Consider the following 12,696-nt stretch of genomic DNA (forward strand, 5'->3'; position numbering starts at 1 on the left):
GTTCTCCTTCCCCTGTCGTTGCCGCGTCCCGACAGCCAACGCCCCCTCTCCCAACCCACCACCACAAAACCCCACGCCCCACCTGATCAGCACCCGTCCCACAGCAGTGAAAAAACAGAGTAAAAGAAGGCGAAAATCAAAGCAAAAAATCCTGGAAAACGCAATTGTGTCTGCAACTCTTTCTGCTGGTCAGGCAAAAAAAATCTAGAGATTGTAGGCAAAAAAATTGCCAAAGCTGGGCAAATTTCTCCCGTGTGAACAGCAAAAGGTAACAGGTTGTTCCAATTTGTTTTCTCCATGAACTTAGTTCTAGAACTTGTGGATTTCCCCTGTCTGTACCTACCCCCTGATCTACTACTAGTTGCAGAAATTGCCCCCTATACCGAATTGTTTCAGAACCTGGCTTGTATCATGCCCCTATTCTTGCATCCCCCTTCACACCTGTAGACCCTGGATGCTACATAAAATGGCTGCTGACTCTTGAATTGTATCTTGTCTATTGTCTTGCTCCTTGTTTCTGCAAAACAAAAAAGAAACAAAAAAGAAGCATATTTGTGTTAGTAAACTGGTCAAATAAGCTATTGTAGTTGCTTACAAAACAAGCTAGTAGTAAAGTATAGTTGCTTACAAAAACACAAGGTAGGCAGGAAAAAAAAAGCCTGAAAAACCAGTAGCAGAAAAGATGTTGCATCCCCCCATATGAGGCAGTTTATTCAGTTTGCTGTGCTCTGGTGATTTGTTGCAAAAAATTGCCCCTGTTCATTAGTTTTGCTTGCATGATGGAAGGGGAAAAAATGCTTAAAAAGTGTTTCATTTACATTATGTATTAAATGCAGATGGCTGCCAGTAATCTCAATGAGGTCCCTGATGAGTTTCATGGTTGGCGGGTTAGGCGATTTCGTTTCGGCCGGCTCAGGCGATTTCTCAAGGGGTGTAAGGGTGTGTGTAGGCGAGTAGGTCGGCGGGTTAGGCGACCTAGCACCAGGGGGTCGGCGAGTTCGTTTCGGCCGGCTTAGACGATTTTTCAAGGGGTGTGAGGGTGTGTGTAGACGAGTAGGTCGGCGGGTTAGGCGACCTAGCACCGGCGGGTGGGCGATTTTGTTTCGGCCGGCTTAGGCGATTTCTCAAGGGGTGTGGGTGGGTGTGCAGGCGAGTAGGTCGGCGAGTTAGGCGACCTAGCACCCGATGGTGGGCGAGTTCGTTTCGGCCGGCTTAGGCGATTTCTCAAGGGGTGTAAGGGTGTGTGTTGGCGAGTAGGTCGGCGGGTTAGGCGACCTAGCACCAGGGGGTGGGCGAGTTCGTTTTGGCCAGCTTAGACGATTTTTCAAGGGGTGTGAGGGTGTGTGTAGACGAGTAGGTCGGCGGGTTAGGCGACCTAGCACCGGCGGGTGGGCGAGTTCGTTTTGACCGGCTTTGGCGATTTCTCAAGGGGTGTGGGTGTCTGTGCAGGCGAGTAGTTCGGCGAGTTAGGCGACCTAGCACCCGATGGCGGGCTAGTTCGTTTCGGCCGTCTTAGGCGATTTTTCAAGGGGCGTGGGGGGTGTGCGTAGGAGAGTAAGTCCTCGGGTTAGGCGACCTAGCACCGGGGGTGGAAGAGTTCATTTCGGCCGGCTTAGGCGATTTTTCAACGGGTGTGAGGGTGTGTGTGTAGACGAGTAGGTCGGCGGGTTAGGCGACCTAGCACCGATGGGTGGGCGTGTGTGTAGACGAGTAGGTCGGCGGGTTAGGCGACCTAGCACCGGGGGGTGGGCGAGTTCGTTTTGACCGGCTTTGGCGATTTCTCAAGGGGTGTGGGTGGGTGTGTAGGCGATTAGGTCGGCGGGTTAGGCGACCTAGCACCCGGTGGTGGGCGATTTCGTTTCGGCCGGCTTAGGCGATTTCTCAAGGGGTGTGGGTGGGTGTGCAGGCGAGTAGGTCGGCGGGTTAGGCGACCTAGCACCGGGTGGTGGGCGAGTTCGTTTCGGCCGGCTTAGGCGATTTCTCAAGCGGTGTAAGGGTGTGTGTAGGCGAGTAGGTCGGCGGGTTAGGCGACCTAGCACCAGGGGTGGGCGAGTTCGTTTCGGCCGGCTTAGACGATTTTTCAAGGGGTGTGAGGGTGTGTGTAGACGAGTAGGTCGGCGGGTTAGGCGACCTAGCATCGGCGGGTGGGTGAGTTCGTTTTGACCGGCTTTGGCGATTTCTCAAGGGGTGTGGGTGTGTGTGCAGGCGAGTAGTTCGGTGAGTTAGGCGACCTAGCACCCGATGGTGGGCTAGTTCGTTTCGCCAGCTTAGGCGATTTTTCAAGGGGTGTGGGGGTGTGCGTAGGCGAGTAGGTCCTTGGGTTAGGCGTCCTAGCACCGGGGGTGGGCGAGTTCGTTTCGGCCGGCTTAGGCGATTTTTCAAGGGGTGTGAGGGTGTGTGTAGACGAGCAGGTCCGCGGGTTAGGCGACCTAGCACCGGGGGGGGGGGGGGGTGGGCGAGTTCGTTTTGACCGGCTTCGGCGATTTCTCAAGGGGTGTGGGTGGGTGTGCAGGCGATTAGGTCGGCGGGTTAGGCGACCTAGCACTCGGTGGTGGGCGATTTCGTTTCGGCCGGTTTAGGCGATTTCTTAAGGGGTGTGGGTGGGTGCGTAGGAGAGTAGGTCCTCAGGTTAGGCGACCTAGCACCGGGGGTGGGCGAGTTCATTTTGGCCGGCTTAGGTGATTTTTCAAGGGGTGTGAGGGTGTGTGTAGACGAGTAGGTTGGCGGGTTAGACGACCTAGCACCGGGGGGTGGGCGTGTGTGTAAACGAGTAGGTCGGCGGGTTAGGCGACCTAGCACCAAGGGGTGGGCGAGTTCGTTTCGGCCGTCTTAGACGATTTCTCAAGGGGTATGGGTGGGTGTGTAGGCGATTAGGTCGGCGGGTTAAGCGACCTAGCACCGGCGGGTGGAGGAGTTCGTTTTGACCGGCTTTGGCGATTTCTCAAGGGGTGTGGGTGTGTGTGCAGGCGAGTAGTTCGGCGAGTTAGGCGACCTAGCAGCCGATGGTGGGCTAGTTTGTTTCGGTCGGCTTAGGCGATTTTTCAAGGGGTGTGGGGGTGTGCGTAAGAAAGTAGGTCCTCGGGTTAGGCGACCAAGCACCGGGGATGGGCGAGTTCGTTTCGGCCGGCTTAGGAGGTTTTTCAAGGGGTGTGAGGGTGTGTGTAGACGAGTAGTTCGGCGGGTTAGGCGACCTAGCACCGGCGGGTGGGCGAGTTCTCTTTGACTGGCTTTGGCAATTTCTCAAGGGATGTGGGTGTGTGTGCAGGCGAGTAGTTCGGTGAGTTAGGCGACCTAGCACCCAACGGTGGGCTAGTTCGTTTCGGCCGGCTTAGGTGATTTTTCAAGGGGTGTGGTGGTGTGCGTAGGCGAGTAGGTCCTCGGGTCAGGCGACCTAGCACCGGGGGTGGGCGAGTTCGTTTCGGCCGGCTTAGGCGATTTTTCAAGGGGTGTGAGGGTGTGTGTAGACGAGTAGGTCGGCGGGTTAGGCGACTTAGCACCGGGGGGTGGGCGAGTTCGTTTTGACCGGCTTTGGCGATTTCTCAAGGGGTGTGGGTGGGTGTGCAGGTGATTAGGTCGGCGGGTTAGGCGACCTAGCACCCGGTGGTGGGTGATTTTGTTTCGGCCAGCTTAGGCGATTTCTCAAGGGGTGTGGGTGGGTGCGTAGGCGAGTAGGTCCCCGGGTTAGGCGACCTAGCACCGTGGGTGGGTGAGTTCGTTTCGGTCGGCTTAGGCGATTTTTCAAGGGGTGTGAGGGTGTGTGTAGACGAGTAGGTCGGCGGGTTAGGCGACCTAGCACCGGGGGGTGGGCGTGTGTGTAGATGAGTAGGTCGGCGGGTTGGGCGACCTAGCACCGGGGGATGGGCGAGTTCGTTTTGACCGGCTTTGGCGATTTCTCAAGGGGTGTGGGTGGGTGTGTATGTAGGCGATTAGGTCGGCGGGTTAGGCGACCTAGCACCCGGTGGTGGGCGATTTCATTTCGGCCAACTTAGGCGGTTTCTCAAGGGGTGTGGGTGGGTGTGCGGGCGAGTTGGTCGGCGGGTTAGGCGACCTAGCACCGGGGGGTGGGCGAGTTCGTTTCGGCCGGCTTAGGCGATTTCTCAAGTGGTGTAAGGGTGTGTGTAGGTGAGTAGGTCGGCGGGTTAGGCGACCTAGCACCAGGGGGTGGGCGAGTTCGTTTCGGCCGGCTTAGACGATTTTTCAAGGGGTGTGAGGGTGTGTGTAGACGAGTAGGTCGGCGGGTTAGGCGACCTAGCACCGGCGGGTGGGCGAGTTCGTTTTGACCGGCTTAGACGATTTTTCAAGGGGTGTGAGGGTGTGTGTGTAGACGAGTAGGTCGGCGGGTTAGGCGACCTAGCACCGAGGGGTGGGCGTGTGTGTAGACGAGTAGGTCGGCGGGTTAGGCGACCTAGCACCAAGGGGTGGGCGAGTTCGGTTTGACCGGCTTTGGCGATTTCTCAAGGGATGTGGGTGTGTGTGCAGGCGAGTAGTTCGGCGAGTTAGGCGACCTAGCACCCGATGGTGGCTAGTTCATTTCGGCCGGCTTAGGCGATTTTTCAAGGGGTGTAAGGTGTGTGTAGGCGACCTAGCACCCGGTGGTGGGTGATTTCGTTTCGGCCGGCTTAGGCGATTTCTCAAGGGGTGTGGGTGGGTGTGCAGGCGAGTAGGTCCTCGGGTTAGGCGACCTAGCACCCGGTGGTGGGCGAGTTCGTTTCGGCGGGCTTAGGCAATTTTTCAAAGGGTGTGGGGGTGTGTGCAGGCGAGTAGGTCAGCAGGTTAGGCGACCTAGCACTTGATAATCCCCAAGTGCAGGGAATCATCGTAGGAATTCCCAAAGGTGGAAGTGATAAGTATGGAGTGTCGAACCCACAAGGAGCTAAAGGTAAGATCAATATTCTCTCAAGTCCTATCTGCCACTGATACGACTCTACGTACACCGAACGTTTGCTTCCAACTAGAAACGAGAAATAAAACTACGTTGTGGGTATGAAGAGGATAACTTTGCATAGTATCGGAGAGCTAAAATATAAAAGTAGGTGCTGTTATCATATAGTTAGAATATATTACTAAATATTATAAATAGCGAGTGTGGAATAATGATGGATCGGTGTGCGGAATTATCCTAGGCAATTGTTAACAAGACCGGTAGTCGTCATTGCAATTTCATATGAGGGAGAGGCATAAGCTAACATACTTTCTCTTCTTGAATCATATGCACTTATGATTGGAACTCTAGCAAGCATCCACAACTACTAAAGATCATTAAGGTAAAACCCAACCATAGCATTAAAGCATCAAGTCCCCTTTATCCCATACGCCACAACCCCCTTACTCGGGTTTATGCTTATGTCACTCAAGCAACCCACTATAAGCGAATCATGAACGTATTGCAACACCCTACAATGGGAATCCCTCACGCTTGCGCGACACGGAGGGCACAATAGGACAGCACCAAAATAAAACATACAACTCGTACCAATCTAGACCATCAATCAACCCAAAGACAAAGGATATCTACTCAAAACATCATAGGATGTCAACACATCATTGGATCATAATATGTGGCATAAAGCACCATGTTCAAGTAGGGATTACAGCGGGGTGCGGGAGATTGGACCGTGTAAAAGAGATGAGGATGGTGATGATGATGGTGATGTTGATGAAGACGATCACCGCGGTGATAATTCCCCTCCCGATGGCACTCCGGTGCCACCGAGAGAGAGGAGGAGAGGTTCTCCCCCTTGTGCTTCCTCCTTCATGGCCTCCCCCCTGGATGGGGAGAGGTTCTCCCTCTGATCCTTGGCCTTCATGGTGATGATGGCCCCTCCGAGATCCTCCTCCATGGCCTCCGGTGATGATGGCCCCCTCCGGCAGGGTGCCAGAGAGGGCCTAGATTGATTTCTCGTGGCTACAGAGGCTTGCGGCGGCGGAACTTCTGATCTAGCTTATTTTTCTGGAGGTTTCTGTATTTATAGGAGAGGATGGCGTCGAGAACAAGTCAGGGGGCCCCACAGGGAGTCCACGAGGTAGGGGGCACGCCCCAGGGGGTGGGTGCGCCCTCCACCCTCGTGGGGCCCACGGGACTCCCCTCCGGTAACTCTTCGTTCCAGTATTTTTTATATTTTCTAGAAAAATTCTCCGTTGATTTTCATCGCATTCCGAGAACTTTTATTTCTGCACAAAAGCAACATCACGGTAGTTCTGCTGAAAACAGCGTCAGTCCGGGTTAGTTCTAATCAAATCATACCAAAATCATCTAAAACTATTGTAAACATGGCATGAATACTTCATAAATTATAGATACGTTGGAGACGTATCAGCATCCCCAAGCTTAATTCCTGCTTGTCCTCGAGTAGGTAAATGATAAAAGAAATAATTTATGAAGTGTGAATGCTAGAAAGTGCATAAGTTTGATCAATGATAGTTCCAACCACTTTTTCTAGCATCATTCTATATCATAATAGTAGCTTAACTCATGAAACTTCGCATGATCAAGTAACAAGCTATTCACATGTTAAAGTATAGATTATAAACTTTCTTGAAAACTAAAAAACCGTGCTCTTAGTCATCAAACAATTGCAATTCATCTTATTTTCGGGAAGGGTCTATGTAAGAGCTTTGATTCAGCAAACTCCACATACTCAACTATCATTTAATCTTTCACAATTGCTAACACTCACGTGATATTTATGGGTTCAAAGTTTTAATCAGACACAGAGAAAGATAGGGGCTTATAGTTTCGCCTCCCAACCTTTTACCTCAAGGGTAATGTCAACAATAATAATTTATGAAAACCTATATCGAAGTGGATATATATATCCGGATCGCTCCAACACAAAGTGCTTGCCAAAGGAAAAAAGTGTAAAAAGGAATGGTGAAAATCACCATGACTCTTGTATAAGGGTAGAAGATAAAAGTAAAAGATAGGCTCTTCGCAGAGGGAAGCAGAGGTTGTCATGCGCTTTTATGGTTGGATGCACAAAATCTTAATGCAAAAGAACGTCACTTTGTATTGCCGCTTGTGATAAAGACCTTTATTATGTAGTCCGTCGCTTTTATTTCTTCCCTATCACAAGTTCGTATAAATCTTATTTTCTTCGCACTAATAGATCATACATATTTAGAGAGCAATTTTTATTGCATGCACCGATGACAACTTACTTGAAGGATCTTACTCAATCCATAGGTAATGTGGACTCTCATGGCAAAACTGGTTTAAGGGATGTTTGGAAGCACAAGTAGTATTTCTACTTGGTGCAAAGAATTTGGCTAGCATGAGAGGGAAAGGCAAGCTCAACATGTTGGATGATCCAAGACAATATAACATTTCGGATATAGGAAAACATAACCTATTAAGTTGTCTTCCTTGTCCAACATCAACCATTTAGCATGTCATATTTTAATGAGTGCTCACAATTACAAAAGATGTCCAAGATAGTGTATTTATATGTGAAATCTCTCTTCCTTTAACATTCTTCCATGAATTGTTCAAGTGGCCAATTCTGTGTTTGCTAACTTTCAATAAATTTACCACCTATACTTATTATGTGTGAAGTCATTACTCCCCATGGTATAAGCATATGAAACATATATAAATTCATATTTATGATATTCAATTCATTCAACCATTTACTCATAGGATATACGTGAAACACATGAGTAAATGACAAACTACTCCAAAAAGATATAAGTGAAGAACACTGAGTAGTCAAATAATTAACTAGCCATGAGGATTCTTTTTCATTCAAGATTTCAGATCCAATGATTTTATTCAAACAGCAAGTAAAATTGAAAATACGCTCCAAGCAAAACACATATTATATGACGAATAAAAATATAGCTCCGAGTAAGGTACACGAATAGTTTTGAAGACGAAAGAGGGGATGCCTTCCGGGGCATCCCCAAGCTTAGGTGCTTGAGTCTTCCTTGAATATTACCTTGGGGTTCCTTGGGAATCCCCAAGCTTAGGGTCTTTCCACTCCTTATTCTCCTTATATCGATATCTCACCCAAAGCTTGAAAACTTCAATCACACAAAACTTAACGGAACTTCATGAGATGGGTTAGTATGATAAAAAGTAAAAAAAATCACTTTGGTACTGTAAAATACAAGGTTCATAATTGTTCTCACACAATGCCTACTGTACCATATCATTTCTACAATTTATATTGAGAAATATAAGCCATAGAAACTAGAAAAAAGCAAACTATGCAATGAAAACAGAATCTGTCAGAAACAGAACAATCTGTAATGATATGAACAGGAACCATACTTATGCTACACCAAAAATTATGAAATAAATTGGTGGACGTGAGGAATTTGTCTATTAATCTTCTGCAAAAAGAATCAACTCAAAATCACTCTTCTGTAAAAAATGACAGCTAATCTCGTGAGCGCAAAGTTTCTGTTTTTTACAGCAAGATCACATTAACTTTCACCCAAGTCTCCCCAAAGGTCTTACTTGGCACTTTATTGAAACAAAAGCTATAAAACATGATTACTACAGTAGATTAATCATGTAAACACACAAAAACATTAAGGGTAAATATTGGTTGTCTCCCAAGAAGCGCTTTTCTTTAATGCCTTTTAGCTAGGCATGATGATTTCAAGGATGCTCACATAAAAGATAATAATTGAAAATAAAGAGAGCATCATGAAGAATATGACTAGCACATTTAAATCTAACCCACTTCCTATGCCTAGGGATTTTGTGAGCACATAATTTATAGGGATAAGAATCAACTAGCATAGGAAGGAAAAACAAGTATAACTTCAAAACTTTAAGCACATAGAGAGGAAACTTGATATTATTGCAACTCCTACAAGCATGTATTCCTCCCTCATAATAATTTTCAGTAGCATCATGAATGAGTTCAACAATATAACCATCACATAAAGCATTATTTTCATGATCTACAAGCATAGAAATTTTACTACTCTCCACATAAGCAAAATTCTTCTCATTCGGAATAGTGGGAGTAAACTCAACAAAATAACTACCATGTGAGGCATAGTCCAATTGAAAATTAAAATCATGATGACAAGTTTCATGGTTAACATTATTCTTTATAGCATACATGTCATAACAATAATCATCATAGATAGCAACTTTGTTCTCATAATCAATTGGAACCTCTTCCGAAATAGTGGAATCATTACTAACTAAAGTTGACACTCTTCCAAATCCACTTCCATAAATATCACACTAAGATTCAACACCCTCCAAAATAGTGGGATCACTAATTCCTAAAGTTGACACTCTTCTAAACCCACTTTAGATTACAGTATTATTCATACTCCAAAAGATATAAGTGAAGTTCATGGAGCATTCTACAATTAATATAGACTAACCAATATCCAAGCTCAAAATATATAAGTGAAGCACACGAAGCATTCTATAAAACCATACTCAAAAGATTTAAGTGAAGCACAAAGAGCAATTCTGTAAGATCATACTTAAAAGATATAAGTGAAGCACATGAAGTATTCTATAAATCAATGAAGGGCTATCTCATACTAGCATCGTTCTTAAAGGAAAAACAAAAACACAAAGGACACAAATCATGTGAACAAAACAAAAACCGAGGTATACCGATAATTGTTGAAAGAAAGATGGGATGCCAACCGGGGCATCCCCAAGCTTAGATGCTTGAGTATCCTTGACATATTTACTTGGGGTGCCTTGGGCATCCCCAAGCTTGAACTCTTGCCTCTCTTTATCCTTCTCATATTGATAGCTCCTCGATCTTCGAAGACTTCATCCACACAAAACTTTAACAAAAATTTTGTGAGGTCCGTTAGTATAATAAAGCAAATCACTACCTTTAGGTACTGTTGCAAACTTATTCCAATTTCATATTAGAACTATATCTACTGTATTACAACTTCACCATGGTTCATACCCCCCGATACTACCCATAAATTCATCAAAATAAGCGATCAACACATAGAAAAACAGAATCTGTCAAAAACAGGACAGTCTGTAGTAATCTGGAAGTTTAGTATACTTCTGTAACTCCAAAAATTCTTAAAAAAAATATGAAAATTTTAAATTTTTTTACAAAAGTAAAGTGCAAAAAGTTTAAGACCCATTTGACTTTTCAGTAAAAAATGTAAATTCACGCGCTGCAGCCAAAGTTTCTGTTTTTGTACTGCACATAGTAAACAAGCAATCTAATCATCCTAAAACCCAATCTTGGCACATTATTTTTATAATACAATGGATATATACAAGGGGATACTTATTTTCAGAGAAACTTCCATGAATTTTTTTACATTGTTTCCATGAGCAAGAACACAAGTGTCCAAGGTCGACCCTCACTTCTCCAATGCATAACCTTCCAATCACTTCTCTTATTGAAAAACTTTTTAGGCATGAGAGGCAAGTATTTTTTTTTGTATTTTCATTCTTTTTAATTTTTTTGTATGTTTCACCCACAACTAAGAAAAATTAAAAAGGGAAAACAAAAACTACTTAGTGAAGAAAGCAAACAAGCATACACGGAAATATCAACCCCACGCTATTGCTCCCCGACAACGGCGCCAGAAAAGAGCTTGATAATCCCCAAGTGCAGGGAATCATCGTAGGAATTCCCAAAGGTGGAAGTGATAAGTATGGAGTGTCGAACCCACAAGGAGCTAAAGGTAAGATCAATATTCTCTCAAGTCCTATCTGCCACTGATACAACTCTACGTACACCGAATGTTTGCTTCCAACTAGAAACGAGAAATAAAACTACGTTGTGGGTATGAAGAGGATAACTTTGCATAGTATCGGAGAGCTAAAATATAAAAGTAGGTGCTGTTATCATAAAGTTAGAATATATTACTAAATATTAAATAGCGAGTGTGGAATAATGATGGATCGGTGTGCGGAATTATCCTAGGCAATTGTTAACAAGACCGGTAGTCGTCATTGCAATTTCATATGAGGGAGAGGCATAAGCTAACATACTTTCTCTTCTTGGATCATATGCACTTATGATTGGAACTCTAGCAAGCATCCGCAACTACTAAAGATCATTAAGGTAAAACCCAACCATAGCATTAAAGCATCAAGTCCCCTTTATCCCATACGCCACAACCCCCTTACTCGGGTTTATGCTTATGTCACTCAATCAACCCACTATAAGCGAATCATGAACGTATTGCAACACCCTACAGCGGGAATCCCTCACGCTTGCGCGACACGGAGGGCACAATAGGACAGCACCAAAATAAAACATAGAACTCGTACCAATCTAGATAATCAATCAACCCAAAGACAAAGGATATCTACTCAAAACATCATAGGATGGCAACACATCAGTGGATCATAATATGTGGCATAAAGCACCATGTTCAAGTAGGGATTACAGTGGGGTGCGGGAGAGTGGACCGCGTAAAAGAGATGAGGATGGTGATGATGATGGTGATGTTGATGAAGACGATCACCGCGGCGATGATTCCCCTCCCAATGGCACTCCGGTGCCACCGAGAGAGAAGAGGGGAGGTTCTCCCCCTTGTGCTTCCTCCTTCATGGCCTCCCCCCAGGATGGGGAGAGGTTCTCCCTCTGGTCCTTGGCCTTCATGGCGATGATGGCCCCTCTGAGATCCTCCTCCATGGCCTCCGGTGATGATGGCCCCCCTCCGGCAGGGTGCCAGAGAGGGCCTAGATTGATTTCTTGTGGCTACAGAGGCTTGCGGCGGCGGAACTTCCGATCTAGGTTATTTTCTGGAGGTTTCTGTATTTATAGGAGAGGATGGCGTCGAGAACAAGTCAGGGGCCCCACAGGGAGTCCACGAGGCAGGGGGCGCGCCCTCCACCCTCATGGGGCCCACGGGACTCCCCTCCGGTAACTCTTCGTTCCAATATTTTTTATATTTTTCAGAAAAATTCTCCGTTGATTTTCATCGCATTCTAAGAACTTTTATTTCTGCACAAAAACAACACCACGGTAGTTCTGCTGAAAACAATGTCAGTGCGGGTTAGTTCTAATCAAATCATACCAAAATCATATAAAACTATTGTAAACATGGCATGAATACTTCATAAATTATAGATACGTTGGCGACGTATCAGCACCCGGTGGTGGGCGATTTCGTTTCAGCCGGCTTAGGCGATTTCTCAAGGGGTGTGGGTGGGTGTGCAGGCGAGTAGGTCGGCGGGTTAGGCGACCTAGCACCTGGTGGTGGGGGAGTTGGTTCGACAGGTGAGCGACACTAGGCCGCCTAGGTAGGCGAGGTGCGCCCCACCTCTCGTGTTAGGCGAATTTGGGTTGGTGGTCAAGGGTTTTTAGTTGATTTGGTTCGACTGGTGAGGCGACGCTAGGCCGCCCAGGTAGACGAGGTGCGCCCCACCTCTCGTGTTAGGCGACTTTGGGTGGGTGGTCGAGGGTTTTTAGGTGACTTGGTTTGACCGGTGAGGCGACGGCGACACTAGACCGGTGAGGTGACTTGCTTCTGGATGTACAGTCACACTGATGTGTACAATCAAATTACTGATATACTTTCATGATTTCATTTCAATTTGAACGGCGAAGTGCAAGCATTCAAACTACTTAGAATACTAAGAATTCAACATGCAAGCTCATCTACAACAACACCAAGAGTAGCTAATTATTCAAAATATAAACCACTAAAACAAAAACTAATTGGACAAACGGTGGAGTCACATACCAAGCAACAATCCCCCGAAACAGTTTCAGAAACGGAGCTTCG

The sequence above is a fragment of the Aegilops tauschii genome, chromosome 2 (assembly GCF_002575655.3).
Source record: "Aegilops tauschii subsp. strangulata cultivar AL8/78 chromosome 2, Aet v6.0, whole genome shotgun sequence".
Taxonomy (NCBI): Eukaryota; Viridiplantae; Streptophyta; class Magnoliopsida; order Poales; family Poaceae; genus Aegilops; species Aegilops tauschii.